Here is a 27216-nt window from a genome sequence, read left to right as displayed (position 1 = left end):
TTAGGTGTTTGATCCTACTGCTATTTGTACATCATCAAGTTGATTTATGGCTCCACAGGCTGTGCCCTTAGACCCCGGCCCCAGCACACAGGGGCAGCAGAGTTAAAGCTGCAGAATAAAATAGTTGTTTATTTTGAATAATGACAACCCGTGCCTCAGTGTCATATGGTCATTATCACTTGTCATTTATACAATGTTCGCACTGGCAGTGGGACAAAATCCTAAAATAGACACACTAATCAATTTCAAATATTTCAACCACAACATATATTTGTGAATTCACAGAACTAAATACCAGTAATAAAAAAAGACATGCACACTAGAAAAGAATTTAATGTGCACACCTGACACGTGAAACAGCTGCATCATGCTGAATTATCTGTGTTTTTACAGAACAGTCATTGGTATTTAGTTCTGTGATTTTTCAGAATATATGTTGTAGTTGAAATATTAGCAATGATTGTGTTTATTTTAGGATCCTGTTCCACTGCCAGCCAAACATATTTTAAGTGATAATGACAAGACACTGAGGCATTCGGTGACGAGTGACGAGTCCCAGATGTCCCAGTCTTGATATAACAATATTTCTTTTATTATAAAGTTTTGCTTGTGGCTCATGCTCATTTTACATTAACTTTAATGATCATTATCACCTATAAAGGTACACAAATTACCCGTACGTGTTCTTCTATCCCCGGTCAGCAGCACCCATCACGTTTCAACAATTCCCCTTCGCAGCTGACTTTGCCTAACTGCTCACTCTCCGAGCCATGTGCATACTCCATACGCCTGTCAACTGCCAACCTCAAGTCGCACTCCTTGTCCCTGCTACACTCCCAACCGGGCTCCCCATTTACCCCTGGCCCTCTCCATTTCCTCTTGAGGTGTTTAGCTCTTCTTAACCACGCTCTCTTTGCCCCGCTCACCCCATGCCTTGCCCGAGTTGTTGCTATTTATGCTTCGCACTTCCTTTCTCCCAGTCTCTCATGCTCTTCTTCCCTCTGCCAAAAACTCTGTAATTCATTTCACATCAGGCTTAGAACCTCGTGGTTCAGGGCAGGCTAAAGATGTGTCACTGCTCGCGGGGGACTATTTCAACATGATGGTTGGGAGCCCCGCTTTCTTAGAGTGGAGAACAACAGCCAACCCGCGGGGTTTATATATTATAATGGAGACAAAGAAATACAGCCAGGGGGTTAATGCACATTTAAAGACCCGAATGAAAGGCATATATTGCTGTGTCATAAGATTGCTGTCTTGCCAACATGGGGGCAGTTGCTGGGGCCCTTTCAATGGAATAGATTGAAAGGCCCTCACACCGTCTCTGTTCAAGGCCATTTGGCAGGTGATATTATTTCCTGTGATGTTATGATATACTCATTATTATTTTATTATTTTTAAAACTGGAGGAATCCTACAGCTTTTTAGTCACTACATACCAGAGAATGCATAGTGGCTGAAGATTAGAAGCTACCAGGAAGGTGCCTGTAGCCAGACGGACTGAGATCAGAAAAGGGATATGGTTTTCAAGTAGCAGTGCCATCAGAGAGAAAAGAAACAAGTGGTTGTGGAGTGCAAGACATTAAGACTCACTATTATTATAGAGGCCACTCTATAGCCAGCGAAAGCATGAATGAGGCTGTTTTGAAGATCATACCCCGAGAACGAAATCACTCTGAAGAGTGTCAATTTTGAAAGGTTTAGGGACTGGTACTTTTGATAGGGTGGGCAATACGAGATAAAGATCACACACTGGTAAAGAGGTGAAGCTGGCATGTGCACCCATTGTGCAATTTCTGCACTGTATCACTTTCCCCCCCTGCTTTTACCATGAACTAAAATGATCCAATTGTATAGAACTGACTTGGAAAGTAAACAAAGCACATAACCCAGCATGATCATTTTTAAAAACCGAATCTTACAGAAGTGTATTACGCAGAATGGGAATGCTTTAAGCTTCATTGGGCCTCATCATGAGTTGGGCACCGGGATACTGCCCAATGCAATTAGTGTTACCGCAAATCAGTCTGGCGTAATTTGGACATTGGGGTTGAGGGTGCTATTACCGCCGGCGGTTATAGTGCCAGCGGTAATCGAGCCAGCGGTAATAGCACCGAAATGGGCCTTACAGCTGGTGCATTAACCTCCATCTCAGAGCTTGCCCCGGAACACATGATCGGGTGGAGCGGTAAATGCAGCGGTAATAGCGTTTCCGCCGCATTTTCCCGTTCCCCCCAACTGGTGATGACCCTCATGGTCTCCATCATCAAGGGGAATATATAAGCACTAGCATTCTGATTGATGTGATCTGAAAGGATTGTATCTGGGTTTCTCTTTTGTATTTTAAAGATTCAATTATGCACTAAACACAGGCTCCAGAAATAGTTATTTATAAGCGTGCAGATAAACCTATGAATTGCGATATGATTGTTACAGCTGGAAGGGAAGTCTCGCTGTGGCACTGTCAACCATGCTTAAGTGATGCTGTGATCATCATCTTTCGGGTGGCAGGAGTGGCATGCCACACTTCTGCATTAAAGCCACAGCGCGAGCTACAGGCTGTCATTGGCTGACTCTTCCCTCCAGCCCTCGCTTTTCTGTAGTTATTTTAATCTCACGCTGCAAAAAGAAAAAAAAAGCATTGAGGCAATGTTCTTTCAGACTACTTTCAAGCTGGGCACCAGTAAGTCCTGTTGGCTGAGGTAAATAGAACGTTTTTAATGAACATGTATTGAGATTTTGCATGCCTTTACTTTATGTTAATTATTATTGAATGGCACTTTCATCATTTTCACTAGACTCTTAAAGGGCCATGAAAGGGTAAGGAAGGAACATTTTTTTATGTAGGCTGAAAGCTGAGTGTATTAAAGGAACTGTTCCAGGATATATAAGTAGAGCTTTCACGTCACAAATTCACAACCCCCAAGGAACGCGGAACCTAGTAATTCTGCAGAGGTGGGTGAATGGAGTTGGGTGATTCTAGCACTTGCATGTAACAGCACTGCATTGTGAAAGAAGCAAAACTAAAACAGTAAGAATCATAGAACATGCGTTATTATTCTTAATTTAGTTATTTTCCATGCAAAGAAATCGGGGAACCGTTCATTACAAATTTGACATTCAGAAAGAATAAACCATGTTTGCAGGATTATTCTTGTGTACAGTACAATAGGAAATGTAGAGGGTGTTAATCAAAATGCATGCAATTGATGAATGTTCCACAGAAATTGTACCGGGTGATTGAAATTTCCACAGACCAATCACAGGATTTGAGAAAGCTCACATGTTCCCTTTTCTACAATCTCTCTGACTTTTTAGCAAGACAGAGATGTGCATTTAGGGTCTTGGTTAGTAATAAACCTGGGTGAACCCCACAAATGTAATCACAAACATTTGTGGGACATTGGTCCAAAGGTTCGGTAGCCTGTAAATAGCTGTGGGTTACTTTGGGGGTGGGGGATAGAACAAGTAACCCCTCCCAAAGCTCACTTGAAATCCATGCCATAAGCACCGCTTCCCATGGTTCGCCCTCACGACACCTCAAGAAGTGAAAACCCTTTGTGTCTATTTCCAGTGGAAGAGTGCTGGAAATAGACTACAGGTTTAACATGTCCCGGTGCCATTGGCGAAAGGTCATTGCCCTATTAAACCAGGGGGGCAGGCTATAGGACCCTGTAGGGGATGGCAACATCCTTTTCACCCTCAAAGGATGATGACACTAGGATCCTCCAACTTTTCCAATGGAACGATATCCCGCCTAAAATGTGTTGTGGTTTGAGTTGTTGCAGAACTAGTTTATATAGCACTAGTACACAAAATGCCCAAAGGCAATGCTCCAGATGACCTATCCAATTTGCTCCCCCCATAAACCTTTCCAACCCGCTGTTCCTTCAACAAGATTGTGCTTGACCGTACTCCCTGCACGGCTGTTTCATAGGGTGGCCGAACAAGCACCGTCTAGAGAGCATCGCTGTGAAATTCTCACCCGCAAAATGTCCAAGACTTTAATTGCCTCTACCAATTCCTTTGCAATTCGCACATGGTTCTGCGCTCAAGCATTCTCCTATTGTTCTGCTTTACCTATATTGGCTACACACATTACGCACAGGTTTAACTGCGAAACGTTCACCATGCAAAAGTTCAATTTAAACAAAACATAGATTGAGTCCTTAAATACATTGTGCTGCAAATGTAGACATCTTCTTACTTGCCATATTTATCAAAAAAATGAAATGCATATTGTAACTTAAAGGTCATGGAATTGTTTAAATATAAAAACTGTTTGAACAAATGTGCAGAGTTCTTTCAAAATGGGAACAGAATTAGTTTAAAGTATGAGTAGAGGTATTTATAGAAATGTAGAGAATTAATTTCAGTTCATGCTTAAAATGGTTTAAATACATTCACAGATCTATTTTATGCTAAGCAGAATTCTTTAAGAAGGTGGGCCCCATTCACAGATGTTTTTTCATGCAAGTGAAGGAATGAGCTGCTGGCAAACAGCTTTCCCCATTCACAAAGAGCATTAGAATGCGCGCATCATCATAGATGAATACTTCTAGATGTCCCTTTGTCCCCTCTGTGCACATTTCGATCAGCCAGGAAGCTGTAGGGAGACACTCATGGATTCATAAATGGTGTCCTGAGTTTCTGCATGCATGACAAACCAAAGCATCACCCTGAGCCTGTTGGAAACAAGTGAGGATGGATACACAATGCATTGGAGGATGCATTCTGACTATGAGAGCAGAATGAGAGCTGCTGCCATTCTTTTGCCAGACTGTCTGTGAAGACATCTGCCATGTCTTAATGTGTTCTCCTCCTTGTGTAACATTGAGGAGCAGGCATCTTCTTATCCTGTTTAGAACCAAAAATTTAAGAACAATAAGACAGGGTTTACTCTTTTGTCTCCAGCTTCATTCTGAGCCTGCTCTTTGGGGGACCCCTCAATTCCTAAATAGAGCGTGGAGTTTTGAATTGTCCAAGGTGGATTTTTATTTTGACTTAGTGGTTGAAATAGAAATTGAGAAAGAAGAGGTGATATGCTGCTGATATATTATTAAAAGTATTGGAAAATAAAATTAAAATGTTAAAGTTTTTAGCTAATGATTATAGTTGAAACACGCATTCTTACTATTTATGTGGCTTGAATTGGACTTTCTTGTTGTATGTTGTGCCTGTGAAATTTCTGTTGATCATGTATGCTGCGGTTGTATGTTTCTACTGTAGGAGATTTTATGGTACTTTACTTAAATAAAACTATTTGACTGGCTATGCTTCTTGCATTTCTATCTCCTAAACAGGAATAGAAGTCAACGTTTCTATCTTAAACATTTCACCATGACACACCCATTAAATGGGTGTCCAAGAGTTATGTTCCAGCAGCATCAACAGTGACTCTAATGTATTCAGTAGAGCCCGACAGTGTATGGCTCTCGAGAATGCTCCCAAGGGATCTTTACTCAGAAGCATCAAACTAAAAAAAGCGCACCCCCAAATTATTTGATCATAGGACATGTGTGTGCAACTATTTAGGTAAATGAACAGCATTATTTTCAACTGTTCGCAGAATTATTAAGCGCGGCTAAATAGCTTTAAATACACAGACATCGTTTAAAAATCATGCAGGATTCTCTGGCAAATAAATCCTGGGGGGCTCTTTAAACAGCACGTGCTATCTTTTCCTAGTTCGTCAAGAGGCCTGTGATGCGCCCTCTCCTTGGCATGCTGCAGAGCAAAGTTATCACTCATCCGAGAAACAGTGTCTTTAAAAAAAAATCTTTTACATTTACGTTTATCATTTTTTATTACATACATTTAATCATGGCACGATTGAGACCCAACTGTTGATTTTATTGAGTGTCTCAAATTGTGCATAATGTCATTCTATCCTTATATATTAAAGTGAAAATGTGTTTGTTTGTTCGTGGCGGGATTTGTGGCGAACCGTTGTTCCTTATACAATTCCACATGGTTTCACCAATCAGCACCAAATTTTGAATAGCTACCTGTTAGGGCCTTCCGGACATTATTGGTTACATGAAATTTGGACAGCCCACCCTTTTCCCCAGATGTCAGCAAATGTCAACATGTGTTTGTGGGTTTGTAGCTTGCCAAGCGTTGTTCCTTATAAAATTCCATCCCGTTTCACCTATCTGCACCAAATTTTGCATAGTTACCTGTTAGGACCCTCTGGTCATTTCTGGCGGCATGATATCAGGACACCCTACCCCGTTCTCTGGATTTCAGAAAGTACATTTTTTTTTGTGGTTGTGTGTCTTGGCGAAATATTGTTTCTGAAACAATTCCACACTGTTTCACCATTCTGCACCAAACTTTGCATAGTTACCTATTAGGCCCCTACATATATTACTGGCTACATAACATTTGGACACCCCACCCTGTTCCATGGAATTCAGCACAAGTCAAAATGTGTTTGTGGGTTTGTGGATTGGCAAAGCGTTGCTCCTAATACAATTCCACACCTGTTCACCCATCTGCTCCAAATTTTGCATAGTTACCTTTTAGGACCTTCCAGACATTACTAACTACATGACATTTGGACACCCCAATCTTTTACCAGGATTTCAGCACCTTCACACATGAGACTGTTGTCTAAAATCGGCGAAACATCAATGTGGTCATAGGAGGACCATTCCTGACACGAGGAACGCAACTCGAGGTCCAGGCCCTAGGATGCATGGCTTCTAAGATATTTGCACCACAATGCACTGCAACGAACTGCACCATGCCAGGGTGAGGCGGCAGGTGTGGAGAGAGCGCAGCAGGTCCAAGTATGCAACACCACACCACACCAACTCTCGCCTCCCCCCGTCTGCTCTGGGGTATATCAGCCAGCCACATGTGTCCATTCGTAGTGCAGTTTACCTCTCGGTGCAAAGCACATCATGTGATAAGCAAATCGGAATAGCGACCTACAGGATCAGTGTTATCATGCCTGTCTACATAACCCATTCGAGGAACGGGTACTTCTGCTAATAATAATTAAAAGGGCTGGGGGCGTGCTTTGGCAGCCAGAAATTGGCTGCAAGCAGTGCTTAGTTTGTAAGCAAAAAGTGCCAGGGCCCAAATATTTTCTAGCCCGCTTGTGACATGGCGGGTGGGCAGTTCCCCACCATTGCTGCCACCACCCACTGCTACTCCCCACAGTGTTGACACATTTGGGGTTAATCTACAGCTCACTCCTGCTCTGTAGTGTTAATGGATGCTCTGGCTATCATCACTTCATAATCACTAAGAGTCTGAGACAATAGGTGCCGGGGCTGAGCCCTGGCAAACACCCCCACAACCATGCATTGAGAGACAGAAGAACAAGAGTATAAAACTCCTGTCTGATTTTTAACAGCTATCAAAGCAACATGACGTCCACTTCCCCAATGCTAACACGTGTGCAGGGGATTCATGTTTTGAAGGCAGCAGCACCCCCACTATAGCATTGCAGAACGGGAAATCGCGAGGAGCTCTGCTCTCCCAGCGCACCTCAGTCCAACCTCACTCCTATCCCACTGCACCCCATGGTATTCCAGCCTTCCAGCCGCTGTGCCAGGAGTGGGGATAACACATGGCTCTGGCAGTCCGCCTCAAGGAGCGTGGGACACAAGTCCCTTTCCCTGTGGCCTGCCGGGCCTCTGTTATCCTGGGCTTTGCACAGAACTCTGACGCACTACTCTCCTAACGGGGGCAGGCAGTGATTCGGAAAGCGGAATCCATACGTGGATCTGTAAATGCACTGTAATCCTTCCTGGCGGACAGGACTCGCCTCTTTTCAGGGACTAGCTCCTCCAAAAGTCTGAAGCTCAATGCTGATTAGCATCCCCTCCTATTATAGCATTCGGGCCCATTCACAGGTCTGCCAGTGCACCTGCAACAGCACAGTGCCATGCATGGGCCCTTAATACTATAGTTCTGATGATGTCCCATTTGCTGCCCATCACAACTGCAACATTCGTAAGTGTGAACATGGTTGTGCTTAATGGCTCTGACAGTGCTCCGCAAACCTGACTTGCAGCCTCCCGTGTTCTTGCATGCCTTCGACATACAGGTTATGTAGCTCTTTGAAGGCCTCCATTTCATAGGCCGGATTCTAATTCTATTGTAGCAGTGATTGTGTATGATTCACGAGCCTGCATGCAGTCCTCTATTCCACTACCAGAGCCCATTGCAACCGTTCTGACAATCTACCTGACCGTTTCATGTAGCATCCAAAGCAATTCCATGACGAGTTGCACCATACATAAGTGCTCCAGTGACCTGATCCTGCATTATGCACTTCGCGAATCGTGAGGCTTCCTCTTCCCAAGATGTGATTATCAAGTGCAGTCGTGTATGCTGCAAGACTACTTGATTCTAACGTGTGCCACAGGACACACACCGGTTCTCCAAGGCTAACACAGCAGAGCTCTGAATAAATCGTCGCTTGCAGCTCCCCCATTCCAGACAAGCATGCTCAGACTTCGCACCTCAATCCCGTGTTTTTGGCACAACATATAAACCAAAATAGCTAGTACGGTAGCAAAGGGAGTAGAGGCTCCCTTTGGCATCTGTGCAGAGCCTGCTGACAGGTTCGAATCCCGGAAAGGCAGGGCCAAACTCAGCCTTTCATCCTTCTGAGGTCGATAAATGGACACCACACACCGTGGGTAATAATAAGCAGCGCTCAGATACCTGAGGGTTCGTAGCGCTATATAAATGCTAAATTATTATTTTATTATTAAAATGCTCTGCCAGAGGATCTCAATCCTGACCTGCACAGCACAACTCTGTCAGTGCACATACTGCTCTTGATTGAGGGGCATACTTGTTGAACTAAAATGCTCTGTCAGTGGACCTCAATCCTGATCTGCACAACAAACTCTAATAGGGCTCATACTCCTCTTGATTTAGGACATACTGTCACTCACTTCGCTCTAACCTTGAGCCAAGCGACTGACTGTCACTGCACCTCGGGGTCTACAACACTGAAAAACAGCCTCACTTTTAATGGCGCCGACTGGGTCTCTGCTCACTCCTCTGCCTGCCCATGCGCACCAGCCAAGGTGTGTCTGACTCACTGTGTCTATGCCTGGGCCCTGGCTGGCACGCACAAACAAGCAGAACTTAAAAAAAAACATAAATGTACATCAGCATTACCTGTATCAGGCAGTCAGGTCACGCTGCAAAAAAAAAGATTTTTATTTTTCAAAGCTGGCGCTCATGGCACAGCCCCCACATTTCATATTCATACTTCTAAAAAAAAAAATACGGTGCGGGCAAAGTTGCAAGATGCCTACCTGCAGTGGAAATTTAATTAAATAGGAGCAACCAGGCCTCTCACAGCAGGCTATTAACTACCGCTGGCGCTGAGCATTTAATGGCCGCCTGGCTCTGGCTTGTGCGCTGTGCACCTTGTATCATCCCATAGGTGGTGGGGAGAGGAGGGGTGGTGTAGGGAGCCAGTTAGCCACACGGACAAGGCAGAGGCATGGAGCAGACTGCGTCCTGGCTTGATCTGACAAAAAAACAAAAAGAATGCTAATGGGGCACAGCGTGGCAAAGCCTCTGCCCTGCTGCTGCTGTTGACATACGGCCTGCTCTGCTCAGCTGAGAAGTGCCGGTGCCCAAAAAGAGCCCTGGTGTTCAGCACTGGCAAACACTGGCACAAATTAAGCACTGTCTGCAAGCCTCTGAACCTCCGTACCCCACACCAGCAACACAAAAAAATAAAGCAACACTTACCTGTGCGGGTGCGGGATTCTTCTGCATATCGTCATTTGAATACCCTGAGTGAGTGCTGGGGAAGAGACGCAGGTGAAGCGCCTCGCAGAGCTCAAAGCAGGAAAGAATGCGAGCGACGGTGGCATGGCACCGGCAGCAGTCAGAAGCTAATGAAGTGTGCAGAGCGCTCCCCTGCTGCCGACCACAAGATCAGCAGGGAGGCAATAAAGTGAGCTGAAGGACCCCACTTTAGTCTGGAAGGTGAGTGCCCAGTGGGCCTGCATCAAAGAATTACGGCCTCTGAAGGGGGGGGCGGCAGGAGGAAGACCCGGCTCCTGTCAGGGATTAGCTGAAGACACGAGAGCAGGCAGGAGCAATAGGAATGGCAGGGTCCTCTTCAGTGCTGATGGCACTGGGACAGACTGCAAACCCAGTGCCCATTATGGAAGGGACTGTGGTATATGGATGATGTGCTGAGATCCCAAGAACCGCAGCCTATTATGTGATTTCCATCATGTGCAACTGAGGCATTGTGACACTAGGACACATGAGGGTACAGCTGAGGCACAATGGGGCTCATCAGACTCTCTAGAAACCGCAGTTTGGGTTGCTTTGTATACAGTAGAAGAGTGTATTTACCCTCAAGTAAACAACAAGTTTGATATTACCCAGCAACAGGTCGAAGGAGCATGGTATCTAGGAAAGCCTGCATACAAATGGGGAAAAGTCTTCGCCCATACACACACCTCCACAGAAGATGCCACATAGCCAGGCTTCAGACACACAACAGGAAAACTTGATTTTGGAGGAATTGTTCAATATGAAGCTGACAATGGCGGTAGTGGAGAAACATACACTGAAGGTGCAAGGTGAAATGAAAACCTTGCGGGCAGAGATGGGGGACTTTGCAGGACACCTACAGGAGACGGATGACTGGATATCCATGCTGAATTTGAATGGAGGGCATTGAGCAGCTGCAGGTAAGGTTGTGCAAGCTCGAGGTGAATGTCAATGAGTTAGAGGACAGATATTGCAGAAACAACATAAGAGTATTTGGAATTCTTGAAGGCATGGAGGGTTCAGACATGATTAAGTCGATGAACCAGTGGTTGCCCTCCTTTCTCAACAGTATTGTTTTTCTCAACATTGGAGATTGAAAGTGCTCATAGGGTGAGACCTCAGGAACCAAAGCACAAAACGGCACAAGACCCCATATAATTTGCCTCCTCCACCACTCTCAGGTACTTCAGAACCTGGATAAAGTGAAAAATCAGAGGGTAAACTATGCTTACATAACCAGCCATTACACATTGTGTAAGATTTTTCTAGACACACAATGGCAAAAAGGAGGTGTTTCCTAGACTTTTGGTCAGAACTACGGAGGCTAGAATTCAGATGTGGACTATACCCCCCAGGGAGAATCCAGATTTCTAACATGGGAGGGTGCTAACCAAATTCTTTGATGACCTGACAGATTGGAGGTGTATCTTAAAGCAACTCAAGGGGAGCAGGAAGGAGCCAACATGGAATTAAGCTACTCTCCCAATATCACTGGGCCTCCCAGTGCAGGATAAGATCCACAGTCAGGGTCAGGAAGGGCATTAGGAGTGGTAGCACACCTCTCTTGTTTCAAGTTCGAAAATTACCTGCCATACTGGCCCAGATCGGGGTCCTGGTGGTGGCACTCACAGTCTAAAGTTGTACCCATGCTTGTCTCAAAAAAAATTTAAACACCCCCTTTCCTTTTTTTCAACATTCATTTTGAACACCCCTATACCTGAAATCAAGGGAGTCCGTAAAACATTTACAACACCCTAATGCTTGACATTTTCTAACCTGCACAAGACATCCAGTCATCTCAGTGTATTGTCCTACTTGTCTTCACTCGCAGAATTGTTTCACACAAGCATCTTCTGAATAAAATGTGCAAGTGTGTATGTATTATTACTTCACTGTGTCCATGTCAATTCGGATACATTGCAGACTAGTTAGAAATAAATCAGGCTTTTGTGATGCAGGTATTTACTGTGGAGTATGCATCGAATGAGGGGCTTTGGAATGCTAATGGGCCTTTCCCAGGGCCGTTAGCATTCTCCATTTCACACTTTTGTCTTCCAGACCCAGCAATACAAGAAAAGACTTCAAAGAAATACGCACACAAAAAACAACCCTTTATCGTGATTTCACAGAGGCAAATCTCTGTGATTTAAACTTCAAAAAGCACCCTTTTCCTTGTTTTCAGAAACGAGGATGCGTACCGTCCAACAATTAAAGGGCCATCACCGGGTCGCGGTCTCTGGATACCACCCCCAGGAATTGAGGAGGGAAGGGGGGACAAGAAAGGGATAAGTCTCGTTCTCCTTTGAAATCCAAAAGGCTGCCCTCAGAGGCTACCTGAATTCTAATGTTATCACCTTGTAATTGAGGGACACACTCCTGCTCTGCTACCGTTGTGGTTTGGTTTGTCGCTTATGTGCTGCATTATTATCATAGTCGTGATAGTTGGTGCTGGGGAGAAAACTTCCCCCTGTATTCCTTGCCAAAGCCTGCCCAAGTCTGGGGGCGGTCGTTGGGGCAGGGTTGATCTGTTTTGTTGGATTACCGTCTTCTCAGGGTCCCTGGGCAAGGAATCCCATGGGGAGGAAGCTGGTATTGTGGTGGAATAATTGGAGGGTGTCAGATGAGCCGAGTCATGTTCTTGTTTTAGAATTCTTTCTCTTCCTTTTTTCAAAGATACTCTGCTGATATACTTGGGGCAGGGTGGGACGATGACACAAACTGGATGTATTGCAGAACTGTTGTGAATTGCTGCAACTACCCAGGAGGAGGGCATATAACAGTCTGACAGATGCTGGTATTGGCTATATATATATATATATATATATATATATATATATATATCAGACATGTTCTGAAGTGCCAGTACTTACCGTGTTGAATTCTACAGTACCTTTCTTTGAAAAAGCCAAACAAGTGACAGTCACCGCGAAGAGTGGCATCCCCAGGGAGAGGCCAGCGGGGGAACTAACCACCCACCCCATCATAATGCCTGCGCTCCCTCTTCAGGGAGCAGTAGGAAGTTTCGAGTTGAGCCCGTTCAGCAGATTGAAACTGTGAGCCGCATCTCATTGTGATGAGTTCCCTTTGTGCTCGCTCTAGTCAGCTGAAATGTGTGTATATCATGTGAAAAAGAACTTGTACTTGTACTGCACCCAGTGCAAAAGTGACAATTTATCCTTTAGTTGATTAGTACAGGTGTGATATTGTGTCCCTGCGTCCAGAATTACCTGGTACCAGACCTCTGTGCATTTATCCTATTAAATGCCCCACCTAAACAGTGAAGGTGTATTTGGGCTATAAAGACTCATCAATTACTGTAACTTAAAATGCTCTGTAAGTCAAAATAATGTGTCATTATCGTCACCCCTGATTCAGCTCTATCATTGTGCCCTATGGTTAGGGAGATGAGCGGGCATCCACTTACCTAATAGCTATATGAGTATCGTCCCTTGCAAAAAGCATCCTCAAATCAGACGGAGCAGCCAAGTGGAGCCCAAAAGTGGAGCCCAAGCAATTAAGATGGGTTTTTGGGGCAAGGATTTTAAAATAATGTGCTGAAATGATGCATTTTTTAAGCACAATGTTCGATAAAAAGTCATCCAGTTTGCAATTGTTTTTCTAGAGAAACATGAGAAATTTCCAGTAAGTGCCATGATTCAGTGGCAGTCATGCCCGTTGAATATTTAGAGTGGGGGACCTAAATGTTTCCTCAAATTAGTGCGAGCGGTGAGTGTAGCCCAGACTAATTAATGGGAGTCTAGGGAGTCCCTCCACCCGAGACATTTCTTTAAAATAACCTGCTGAAATGATGCATTTTGCAGCACAATTTTTGAGAAAAATGTGTAAAAAGCTGTCAAATTTACTGAAACACATGAGAGATACCAGTAAATTCCATGTCACCAACATAAAACAGTAGATGCACTGCATATCATTTTCATGAGGATGCAGCCACAACATATCTATGCCAGTACTGGTCAGTGCAAATCGCTTGCATGAAGCTGCTGCCACAACCTATCAATACAGTAATCACTTTATATTCAGAATTTAAAGTGGGCAGGAACTTAAGGGTCCACCGTTCTTTTACTTTTCAGTGACATCTGACATCTTTCTAGGACAGCAGGGAAGGGCGCCTTCATTTTTTTCTGCTTCTCCCCTAGTGGCAATGGCTTGCTTATGTTTATTTGAATAGATTGCTCGGGACATAGCACTGATTCCCCAGCCTCCACAAAACCCTGCTGGACAGTGATCTGCGGCAGGCTCAGCTGTCTGCACAGGGAATGGGAGGGGGTGATGTTGCTATATTTCGGGGCATGTCCCTTAAGAGGTGCAAATGGTGGGTGATTGGAAAGGTGAGGGTGCATACAACTGTATGTAGTGGGGGAGAGTCACCAAAACAAATGGTGGTCATTTAAATGCATTTTCTCATTTAAATGTATTTCACTGTGCTTTGTTTAGTCTTGATAGTATGGTTGTAAAACACAACCTGGGGTGGAGTGGAGGAAAGGCAGGAACCAGGTATGAGATTTGAATTGGGGGGGTTAGGTGGAGTATAGGGTCAGTGAGGAGCGGGGGATGGAAGGTTAGACGGGAACTTAGTGCCACTACATTTTTTCACACGTCAATCACTGTTTATTTCACATACATGAAGCTGGTGCTTTGACCTATCTATGCCAGAAATGGTCAATGTAAATGTTTGGGCGGAATACCAGCTGAAATTGTCTACCTAATACATTCCCGGCTGGAACCTCTATTTCAATGGAAAGTTCTGGTTGGGTGAGAGCTGTCATCTATATGAGCAAGGGCTTGGTTAGGGTGATCATTTCCGAATAACATCATACCTTGTTTCATCCTTCTTATCATTCTTGATAGCATTTCCCCCACTTACTGTACATTAACCTAGGAAAACAAACGTTTCCTTTTGAGGTCCTTTTCAATGGAATAAGTTGCTGTTGAATTCAAGGAATGGTGATAATTGTGCTCTTTGCCAGTAAGATAGCTCAGTGGATTGAGATCTTGCTGCTGCAATGTTTGTGTGATCTGCAGGTCGCAGATTCTAATCCTGGTAAGGCCAATTTAGCCTTTCATCCTCCAAGGTCAATACATGAGTACCAACTTCGGTTGGGTGATATTGTATACAAATATGTTCTCTGTAAAGTGCTTTGGTGGAAGCACTATATAAACAACACAAAATTATGTATCTGTGTGCAGCTGAAGACATGGATCTTGTAGGTCCATATTTCCTGTCTTGATACGGTGGACAGCTTCTAGAGAGTGATTGGTCCATTACCAGGGCTGGACTGGCCTATAGGGAACTCTAGAGATTTCGCCGTAGGTCTCTGCTCCCTGGGCCTCTTTTGTGTGGTAACCTAGATTATTTCTACATTTTCTCATGGGAAAAGGGTTGGGTTTGCTGAAAATGTGTAACATGGTGCCACTATGAACATTATTTCGAGGGTCTCTTTTGGTTCCCAGTCCACCCCTGTCCATTACAATCATAGTATGAACCCACTCCTTCACTCACTCAATGCATTTATTCACTCACTAACCCACTCACTCAAATCCGAGATTTTAATCATATTTGAAAGGAGATTGATGACTCATGGAATGAAAAAGGGATCATTCGCACTTTGATCTGAGTCTTAACCTACTCCCCTATTTCATTAAGGTTTGAAAGTGGAGCTGCATGATGCAGGACTTTGGAAAGGAAGCATTTAAGGAAGGCTCAATTGTTCTTGTACTTACCTCAAGGCGTTCACTGTATCAGAAAGCCTGGAAGGGGAAACACTGATGCTCAGCCATTCGCAGAAAGAAACCACTGAGCGGGATTTAGTGCAGGGCCCGATAGTTATCATGGGGCAGTAATGTGGATCTTGCCCAGGGTCATTCAGACCAGCTTTGCACCACTGCAAGTGGTTTAATTATCTAAAATTAAATCAAGCCCAACTGCCATTAAGAATGATGCGATTCTCATGGAGGCAGCACAGCCATTTGCTAGTGTGTGTGGTGGATCTCATGTAACTTCTGGGCCAGTAAATCAGCAGAATGGCGCTCTGCTTGAGACCCCTGGGCATTCTACTGGGCTTCTCGTTTTCCATCTCATCCAAACATAACAATTGTCCACCTTTCTTGCTCTAGTAATCTAGTCATTAGTAAAGCACCTCCAAATAATTGTAAGAAAGCACAATGCCATCAGAAAGAGCGGCTAAATTGGGCCTCATTACGGGTTTGGCTACTGCCAAACTCGCTATCGGCACCGGCACCCGCGAATGGGCCATTACCAGCCCATTACGAGTTGAATGGGCCGGTAATTGCCCATTCATGGGTGCCGGTATGGTCGGCCTCCCGATCCCCATTATGGTTGCACCGGCACCGTTTGTAACGGTGCCGGTGCAATCACGAGTTCTGCTCGCGAGTGCCGCTCTGCATGCCTGGTCTGACCAGGTGTGCAGAGCGGCACCCGCAAGCAGCACTCGTAATGTGGTGGTATGGCAACAGCGGTGCCGGTAGCACTACCGGCGCCGTTGTTGGTTACCACCACATTCGAAATACGGCCCATTATGTGATGATACAGCAGAAAGAATATGAAATAAGACTGTGAAGCAATCAGTTTACTAAATAAAACAAACAGATTAGTAATGCATTAGGTCCATTATCACCCTTTTTTTCTTTTTTTATTTAACGTGACTTAAATGGTTACACAACCTTTAATCATAATTCATCTTTGGTACGAAAGAACAGAATAGAACAAAACAAGATCAGTACTTAAAATAGAATTCACCCATCATCGGCTAGCTTTTCCTGGATGACATTTAACAGTTTCACCAAAGCCAGAGTTATTGGTATTTTTTCGCCTGACAACCTTTTTACTGGGGTGCTCGCCAATGTTGAACTCCGGAATGCAGTCTGTAGTCAAGTACAAGACCGCCTTCCAAGCAGCGTGAGTGAGAACGGTCCCCATAGCATGTTGCTCCCCTCACAGCCCCCATCACCTGCTCGTTTGGCCCCCGCTAGCAGCAGACACAGGTACCAAGGCTTGCCCCTCAACAACTTACCTTTTGAATTGCCTTGCAGTTGCCTCCCCTGCTTAGTCTCATTGCTGTGCTGGTGAGATCAGGCCCATTAACCCACAAAATGGACATCTTGTCATGTTGAGCGCCTAAAGCAGTGGTCTTCAAACCAGGGGGCAGGCGCCCCTAGGGTGACCCGCAATATGTTCTGGGGGGTGGGGGAGCAGACTCTTTAAAAAGGGATTAAGGTGACTGTTTTTAATATAGAAAAGGATTAAGGTGATTTAATAGAATATGTAGTCAGTAGACAATCTGCTTATGTTTAAAGATCCTGGGGCCCCCTTGGACATCATTGGGGCTTTCTAAGGGACCAAACCCTAGGTGGGGGCGCCAGAAACAATATCTTTTCTCAAGGGGGAGGGGGGCTTGCTATGAAAACGTTTGAATATCACTGGCCCAAAGGTAACACTTCCTTCATTTTGTTTTTTTTTAGCAAAGCTTTATCATCCATGCGTGCTGTTCGCGATTGGTAATGACAATACTCTGCATGGTGTCCATCGCTTCCCACGTTTAAGTACCCTCACGCTCAACCCTTCACTTGGGTGGCCATACTTTGCCAGTCGGGTCGCCTCACTGCTCTTTACAACAAATTCACCACAATAGGAGCCACAACTTTGCCACCATACTAGCCTTAGGGTGGCTGATTGCCGTCAGGTTGGGAAGCTCTATTCAATATGGCCACTGCAATGCTTTATTGTCCAGTAGAAAAAATCAAGCACAAAACGCGCAGAAAAGATGCGAACATCAGAATATACAACAGGCGTCCAATGCTATTACTAGACACAAACTGCATCGAATTCTGATACCATGAGTTTTGTTACATAAATTACTGTCAATTACAAATGTTACACAATTACTTTTTCAAAGTTTCATTTCAGTAGGGTTCAGGAGGATTAAATCGTCTTCACTGTAACCACTTTATATACCACTAAATACAGTGAAAATAAAACACTCAAATTTGTACTCATGCTGCGCTATTACTGAAACTTTGCATTAGTGCAAGGTCAGTTAGAAATGCTGCAAAACTTGCCCTAGTCCAAAAAACATAGGGCCTGATTTACAGTAACGTTTTTGAATGTGAAATCCCCATTGGAAAAACACTTTGTAAATCAGGCCCATAGTCTTTCGAAGCACTAGGTTAAAGATTGCCCTGGTGCAAACATGCATTGAATGAATATGTATGTGTTTTTTGTAGCAAGTCAATGTTTTCCATAGTGCTAATTGCACTTGCATCAGTGCAAAGTTTCTGTAACACTCCATATCAAATATTAAAATAGAGTTTTGGATAGCAAATTAAAATTAACAGAGTGTGGGAAGGGAAAAAGAAGGCATCAGAATTCCTCCACTTTTTCATTTTAAAAAAGTACACAGATTTTGGTGAAAGAGGGTGATTTCATTGTGGGTGAATTTACTTTTGCGAAAGGTTATGCCTGGATTCATTCAACAAGCAAGAGCTTTGAGTATTTAGAACAAACTGTAGAGTAACAAATCACTATTTTGCCATCCAATACTACATTTATTGCACATAATTGTTGGCTACCTCCGAACCCGAATAAATAATTGTGTTCTGCAGCATAATGAGCCTCTCACATAGTCCCCAAACGAGGGACCTGTAGGACATTGCTTCAATTGGCCCCCCGGTGGAAGAAACCACTGTCAATCACCCAAAAGTGGGGTTTGAATCTGTTTTCTTGGAGCATACAGTATTGCCCCACTGTGCCCCAGGGTGGTGTACCCCTCAATAAACTCACTACGCGTTCATTCCCTGGGATGGTTCCTCTGAGATTGGTCACTTGGTGTTACGGACCTCCCCAAGTAGCTCCCTGAAAATACAGCTTGCATAGAGCCCGCCGGGATCAGCCAGCTCTTTTGTGGAAGGGTTGTACTGTTATCTTACAACCATAGGAAGCAAGTAGAAGGAATTTCTCCGTTTGGGTGACCTCCATATTTGGTTGGAGAACCACTCAGGGACTGATTCTATATGATTGTGGGAAATGATGGAGATGCATGATTTAGCTCCCTTAGTAGTCTCTGCCTCCCACACACATGGCCATTGCCTAGATGTGTTTCTAGCAAGAGGCACCGAAATTTGGTGAAACATACAGTGCTGATCTCTTGTGCAGATCATCACCTATGGCTGTTTACAGTGAAACAGACTAAGTCAAGAGAGTGGCCACTTAGCTCCAAATGTCTGGTATCTGTCTGCAAGCCAAAAGAGCTTGGGAAAATATCAGGCACTGAATTGCGGAAATGGCCAGACTCCATCGATCCATCTCTTTAATGTGACGTCTTCTCTAAACAAGGAGCCTCTCCATCATGGACAACATTTGCTCTATGAATGCTCCTTTGAGACCAAAAGCAACTTACATTTTTTTTCCAAATCATGGTTCACCCCTAGTCTGACAGAAATGAAGAAATCCTACAGAGCCATGGAGAGAATGTGGCGAAAACACAGAACATCAGATTGGGCCAAGGTTATGGCGGCCTTAAAACGTATACAATATCCCTATTTAGTGGAGCAGGCTAATGCATTTAATTCCTTCTTTCTGAACAAGATCAACACAATCCAGGAGCACACAACACAAGAGGGAAGTAGATTCAGGTGAGGCACCTAGGGATCCGGGAATGGTAATCCTGATGGAGGGAGAGACCAGCCCAAATATTATGCCGTTTTAGTTTAACACAGTTGCTGAATAAATCATGAGTGCTTTACTAAAGCTTCTGGCAGCAGATATAGCCCCTTTCATGACCTGTTTTGTAAACGTGTTAATGAGCCAAGGGATAGTCCCAGCTGAATTGAAGTTGTCTAGAATTTCGCCACTTTAAAAAAAAAAAAAATCTAGATCTTGACTACTTGCAGAATGACTGCCCAGTTGCAGGTTTCCCTTGGCCTGGTAAACTCCTAGTGAAAGTGGTTATGGTGCAGCTTCACGAATATGTTGAAAGAGAGTTTCTACTGGACCCGCTGCAATCTGGTTCCCGGCGCACATTTTGAACAGAAACATCATTGGACAAGGTTTGAGATTAACTATTACGAGTGGCAGATCACGGGGAACTATCACTTCTCATAATGTTAGACCTTTTTGCGGCCTTCGATACAGAGGTCAATAGGGAATGTCTCAGCCATCGCAATTTAATGGTACACCTCTTTCCTGTCAGGGGGGTAACAACGAGAGAGGTTGGGGTCTACTTATCAAATGCCCTCCCACAGCACTGTGGAGTTTCCAGGGGTGTTCTCTCTCACCACTATTATTTAATTTATATCTAAGTCGCCTGTTGAACATATTGTGAAGCCATAAGGTCTGTTTCCAGTCATACGCAGAGAGTACTAAGGTGTTACTCATGTTAAATGGCATAGAGAAGTCTTTCTCACGGGTGAGATGTTGTCTGGAGGATGTTGGTGGTTGGATGTCCAGGAACTAGCTCCAACTCAATCCAAACAAAACCGAGATTGTTTTGTTTGGACCGAAGCACTTACTAGGGGGGAATAGATGTCCCCCGACCCCCTTTCTTTTGGGATCAGAATTGAAGTATGCAAATAGGATAACAAATCTTGGCTGCATGTGGCAGAGTGACCTTAGATGTGAGGGTCAAATCAGGGCTATAGTGCAGGCCGTCTTCTACAACCAACGACTGCTACAGCAGGCCCTCCCACATGTACCTCAGAAGGACGATGCAGCAGTGGTAGGAGCACTGGCAAATTCGAAATGTGATTACTGTAATAGCCTTCTGGCGGGGCTCCTGCCAAACACATTCATCGGCTGCAGAAGGCACAGAACGCAGTGGTTAGAATGGTGTTCGAAGTGAATAAGTCCACACCAATGTCTGGGCTTCGCCGATCAATACGTTGGTTAGCTGTGGAGGACAGGATTCAGTTCAGGATCGGAGGATTAAGTTCAGGATCGGATGCATGATATTTAAATGCCTGAACGATGTAGCTCTCTGGTACTTGATAGATAATGTAAACTGGTACCAACCAACATGGTCCTTCAGATCAGAGGATACATTTTCGTTGACCATCCCTCCCTCTTGCTGTGTGTCTAGAGGACACCGCAGATTCCCGATCTGGGGACCCAAACTTTGGAACAGTTTGCCACTAGAGATCAGGATTCAAATAAGGTTGAGGATACATGGCCCTGTAATATATAGTAATTTCCCTGATTAGTGACAAAAGGCGGATGCAGTTTTATAACAGCTGCGCCTAGATAAGATTTGGTTCGTCTTAGCAGCGCAATACAAACCTCTCAATCAATCAATCAATAAATCAATCATTCAGTCATAGAGCCTTCACCAGATTGTCAGGGTAATTCATAGAATTTCGCAGAAAAGTGTCGCAAGCGGCTGGCGCAGAGTGTCCGCGTGCGATTGACTGCGCCAGGCACGTGCGCTAAAACCGATTTCCGCGCACAGCGTATTCATGGATTTTAGGCTCCCAAACCAGCCGTGGCGCAGAGTATCGCAGCGACCCTGCAGCAGCGCCAGTAACGCCCCCAAGAACGCCCTCGCGCAAGGAAAAGCCATCAAAATCGCTAAATCATCGCAAAGGGCTGCGCTAACCCTGGACCAGTTTACAGGGCTGCCAAACAAGGAACGCAAAGCGGGTAACGTGCATATCAGGGGTACGCGTGAAGTTATACACGCGATTAGCCAGGGTACGTGTATTACAGGGGTACGCGGGAAGTTTAACACGCGATTGGCCAGGGTACGTGTATTAAAGGGGTACGCGGGAAGTTTAACACGCGATTAGCCAGGGTACGTGTATTACAGGGGTACGCGGGAAGTTTAACACGCGATTGGCCAGGGTACGTGTATTACAGGGGTATGCGGGAAGTTTAACACGCGATTAGCCAGGGTACGTGTATTACAGGGGTACGCGGGAAGTTTAACACGCGATTGGCCAGGGTACGTGTATTACAGGGGTATGCGGGAAGTTTAACACGCGATTGGCCAGGGTACGTGTATTACAGGGGTACGCGGGAAGTTTAACACGCGATTAGCCAGGGTACGTGTATTACAGGGGTACGCGGGAAGTTTAACACGCGATTGGCCAGGGTACGTGTATTACAGGGGTATGCGGGAAGTTTAACACGCGATTAGCCAGGGTACGTGTATTACAGGGGTACGCGGGAAGTTTAACACGCGATTGGCCAGGGTACGTGTATTACAGGGGTACGCGGGAAGTTTAACACGCGATTGGCCAGGGTACGTGTATTACAGGGGTACGCGGGAAGTTTAACACGCGATTAGCCAGGGTACGTGTATTACAGGGGTACGCGGGAAGTTTAACACGCGATTAGCCAGGGTACGTGTATTACAGGGGTACGCGGGAAGTTTAACACGCGATTGGCCAGGGTACGTGTATTACAGGGGTATGCGGGAAGTTTAACACGCGATTCGGCTGGGTACGTGTATTACAGGGATGCGATTTGGCCAGGTACGTGTATTACAGGGGTGCGCAGGAATTATCACACGCGATTTGGCTGGGTACGTGTATTACAGGGGTGCGTGGGAATCATCACACGCGATTTGGCTGGGTACGTGTATTACAGGGGTGCGTGGGAAGTCACACGCGATTAGGCTGGGTGGGTCCTCACAGGTGTTCCCTGTACACCCTCCACGGCCCCTGCAGGCAGCCTACAAAACAGGGGACTACCCTGCACACCTGCTCATGTCCCCCTGCACCCCCACCCCCCAGCAGTGCAGGGGCAGCCTCCACCAGGCCCCCACTCATCTCCCCCTGCACCCCCACCCCCAGCAGTGCATGGGCACCCTCCACCAGGCCCCCACCCATGTCTCCCACCACCCCCACCCCCCCGCCACCAGGGGCACTCTCCACCAAGCCCCCACCCATGTCTCCCACCACCCCCACCAGTGCAGGGGCACCCTCCACCAGGCCCCCACCCATGTCTCCCAACACCCCCACCCACCAGCACTGTGGGGCACGTGGCCAGCAGGCAGTCAGGCAGCAGCAGATGGCAGGTGGGAGCGTGCTCAGGGCTCTGGGGGGCAGTAATTTGGCCTCCTGGCCAGGAGCGTGGTCTCTCGTGTGTGAACGCGTGGACAGCCTGATAGGGAGTGAAATCCCACACGTCAGCAAAGGCCCTTAGCGCGTAAACCCGTCAACAGCATATGCGCGCCTATAGTCACCTGCACGTGCAGGAAATTGATGAGTGACACGTCCCAGTGTCAAAGCGTGTGATTGGTGAAAATGGATCTACACGCAGAAGTGACAAAGCGTGTGATTGGTGAAAATGGATCTACACGCAGAAGTGACAAAGCGTGTGATTGGTGAAAATGGATCTACACGCAGAAGTGACAAAGCGTGTGATTGGTGAAAATGGATCTACACGCAGGAGTGACAAAGCGTGTGATTGGTGAACGTACAGGCCGCGTAAGTGACGCTGTACGTGTGGGCCTGTATATAAGGTACATGTAGAACACCATTTCCTTGTACGTGCTTTTCGTGGAGAGCGAGTGGGTGAATTCTGTACTTCTTGTCGTTTCACACGCGATTTACTTCACGGCGTTTCTAGTTCATATTCCCTGTTACCTCTGACAGCTTTTTCTCTTTTTTCTCTTTTACTGGTTTACCTGGGCCTGTTCCCTCAAACAGTGTCCCCTTCTACTGTTGTCCTGTCTTCTCAGACAGCGTACACATCTTCTTTTGGCGGGGGTTTAGCCAGCCAAACGCGCTCATTTTTCACGCTCTTTTACCTGGCAGACGGTGAGTCACGCACGTATCCAACTTCTGTGCTTGCCCCGTGTGTAGCCTACCCCTTCAGAGGTCATTCTAGGCTGCGTGTGACACGCATACGTTCATTCTTGTGTTACTGGGTGCCACAGCGTAGTGCAGGTTTTTCTTTCTGCACACGTGGTCTAGGAGGGGTTGCGTGCACGTCATCTCCCTTTTTTGGGCCTCCTGTGCGTTGCGTGACCCGTCATCTTTCCCCAGGGGTTACAATCAGCCGTGCTAGAGCACTAGGGTACAATTACCATCTGGTACCCAACCCCTTTGACCCCCAATTGCCCAGGACAATTGTCTACAGCCACTCCCATACGCACATTAATATCAGTGCCATGGCTGGGAGGCGAGCATTCCGTAAGGGTGGCAAAGGTGGAAGAGCCACAAGTGGTGGCCGTGGTGGATCCGGTAGGGGACGTGGTCGTAACTTGCAGGGTGAGCCTGTCCCCCCATGTGTGGAGGACCAGTCAAGGGCACCCATCATCCCCCCCCTCCCGTTGAGGCTGAAGTGGCTGACACCATCCATGCTCAGCCCTTGTTGGACCAGCCCATTGTGGCACCAGACCTGGCTGACTCCATGGCTGACTTCCAGGTCAGCAGGGCTACGACACGTGCGCTGGTGCACGTTGATGCCATCATGCCACGTGGATCTGGGGCAGCAAGGTCATCTGCTGCACCAAGGAGGCAGGGCGGAGAGGCTGCAGGGGCAGCTGCGGCTCCATCCACCCCAGCCCTCACACACCCAGCCAGGACAGTGTCGGTCCTAGTCCATGCTGCTGACATTCCCCCTGACACCATCACACTAGAGCCAATGCCTGCACCAACTCCCATGCTGAGTGTGCAATCCCACACTCCTGATACAGAGTCCACCAGGGCTCCTGCCCCTAGTGTCCAGAGCGGCGCAGGACACTCAGGATCACCACCACCTTCCAAGCGGAAGAGGAAGAGTGCTCGTCCGGCACAGGCTGATGCCCCAGACACGGCTACACAGTCCGGCCCGTCCAGGAAGCCCAGCTTCACGGATGACGAACTGAATGCACTTGTCGAGTATGTGTCCGGACATGACAACGAGATGGTCATTGTTGCAGGATCCAAGACCACACCTGCACAACGCCAGGCACACTGGCAGACCGTTGCGGACATCGTAAGTGCCCTTGGAATCGTGAGGCGCACAGCCAATGATTGCTATAAGCGCTGGAATGACCTAAAGCGCAGGGCAAAGAGTAAGCTGGCCTCAAGTCATGCCGCAACTCTAGTGACTGGAGGTGGGTCTCCAGTAGTAGACATGGAACTCACTCCACATGAGTCAGTCGCTGGGACCTACGTCACGGAGGAACAGATCCAAGGCGTGGGAGATCTGGCTGATTACGAGGCATTGTCCGGTGAGTGCACATGCATGTGTGTGTCATCCATGTGCATGGTGTGTGTGTGAGGGCTTCTGTTTGGGTGCCAGGTGAGAGTGTGTGCGCCTGAGTCGTATGGGTCAGCCATGTGCTTCATGCAATCCTTCCTGCGCAGCTGCATTTGGCCATAGCAGTATCCCTTCTGCCAACAGTAGACATCTAGCACAACTGCACGCCAGTTGCCCTTGAAGTGTCACCTTGACACAACATATTTGCTTCTTTTTCACTGTTCATTCAGTCAGTTTGTTTGCATTCCACCACTTTCACTAGGCATGTCGCTGTCCACTAGTCACATGTCTGACATGGGTATGGTAAAGTGGAGTGACTTTGTTACCTGGATATCATTTGTACACACATGTCCCTGTGCAATTTGACCATTTCAGACTGGCAGCTCCAGGTGAAAAATCTGACCTGTTAGAATTAGAAAAGCTATTACATGCGGGAACTGGACTGAATGAATAGGTGCTGCCCTCCTCTCCATCTTCACTCAATAGCAATGGTACATGCCATCTGTGTGATGGCATGTGTGTTTCACCTGCCAATCACAGGCCAATGTGTGATGCCACTGCCAGGCAGCATGCAGAAAATTTGTTCATCTTCCATCTTGGTGTCATCAGTGTGTGCCATTTGCCTGCACTTCATACGCAGTGAGGGTGCATGCATGGGAGGGTTTTAGTCATGTGGGACATGTGTCAATCAAGTACTGTTCTCTTGCTTCTCAGCCCTCAATGTGTGCCATGGTGCTAATGCCTGTTTCCATTTCTTTGTTTTCATGTCTTTGCAGAGGAAGACGCACCTGATACTGCTGGGGTTGTGGAGATGGTGCAGACCCAGGAGGTGTCCCAGGGCCGACCAACCACCAGTGAGGGACGTGGTGTGGTGGTGGGGGAGAACCCACAAGTGCTGCAGGTCGTGCTCTCAAGGGGTGTCTCTGGCTGCACCTCCCCCGAGCTGTACTCAGGTGTTGATTCGGATGAGACCTACGTGCCGTCGCAGGTGAGTGTTCCAGGGAGGGATTCTGTTCTGTCTCACCCACCTGCACCAGGGTCAGTACCCTCCATGGGGATGTCAGTGTTGGCAGCTACACCTTCGGTGGTTACGGATGCAGGGTCACACTCCGCGACATCTGATCCTGTTCCTGGGCCAGCAGATCAGAGGGGGAATGCAGTCCTGCAGCCTCAGGCAGTGCCGGCACAGCAAGGCGCAGTTCGCCTTGCCCCAGACAGGTGGCTCAGGCCATGGATAGGGTGGCCACTTCCATTGTCCCCCCAGAAAGGCTGATGGAGCGACTAGAGCAGGCAACCGACTCCATCTGCCAGTCACACAGGGAGGACATGTTGGGGTCCAACAGGGACAGGCGGGCGGCACTGGCGACTCTGCAGGAGGCCATCTCCATTGAGTCCCAGGGCCACAGGGAAGCCCTGAGGCAGGAGCTCCTACACCTCAGGACGACTCTTGTTGAGCTTGAGGCTTCAACACACCAAAGGACAGAACAGCAGCTGGAGCGTCTCACCCGTACGCTCTCAGCTGAGATGCAGGCAACGAGGGCGGAGGTCCGGGCATCCCGTGAGTTGTTGCATGGGGACCTCCGCACACTCATCCTCCAGAACCAGACCTACCACACCCGCATGCTTGCAGCCATGGAGGAGCAGACTAGGGCCTTGCGTGGGCTGCCTCCCATAGTGCAACCACCTCCGGATGCAGCTGCACAGGGTGATAATAGCGACAGCAGTGATACTCCCACAATAGGGTAGCCGTGTGGGCCATGAGCCCATGGAGGTGTTTTATCTTCCCAGGATCCACGCAGGTGGGTTCTGGTGTGCATCCTGTCCTCGGACCTCCTGGGTGGCCTCCCCAACTCCCCCGGGCCCATCAATGGCCATTTTTGATTGTTTCTTATTTTTATTTTTATTTTGATTTCTTTTATTCCCAATTTTTTTGGGACGATCTGTTGGCTTCGATGTGTTGGCTTCGATCTGTTGGCTTCGATGTGTTGGCTTCGATGTGTTGGCTTCGATGTGTTGGCTTCGATCTGTTGGCTTCGATCTGTTGGCTTCGATGTGTTGGCTTCGATCTGTTGGCTTCGATCTGTTGGCTTCCGTGGTTCCTGTGGGCATACGCTGCATTGTGGCTGGGCACATGCAGGCTTGTAATGTATTTGGTTCAGATGCTTGGGTTTGAGTCACACACACCCCTCCTGCTTCCCGTTTCCATGGGCTTGCAAAGGGTG

General features: G+C 46.8%; 1 protein-coding gene across 1 annotated transcript in view; it reads left to right on the top strand.

The window, feature by feature from the left end:
* Window positions 1-2631: 2631 nt before the first annotated feature.
* LOC138533062 (uncharacterized) overlaps window positions 2632-27216 on the top strand; it is a 66050-nt gene continuing 41465 nt past the window's right edge. The window contains exon 1 of the mRNA XM_069641155.1: window positions 2632-2702. The gene's annotated coding sequence lies outside the window, so the exon portion shown is untranslated. The remainder of the gene's footprint in view (window positions 2703-27216) is intronic.

Source organism: Ambystoma mexicanum, chromosome 1p (genome assembly GCF_040938575.1).
Source record: "Ambystoma mexicanum isolate Mex_15411 chromosome 1p, UKY_AmexF1_1, whole genome shotgun sequence".
Classification (NCBI taxonomy): Eukaryota; Metazoa; Chordata; class Amphibia; order Caudata; family Ambystomatidae; genus Ambystoma; species Ambystoma mexicanum.
The sequence above is the reverse complement of the archived record's forward strand: the minus strand, read 5'-3'. Positions and strand labels throughout refer to the sequence as shown.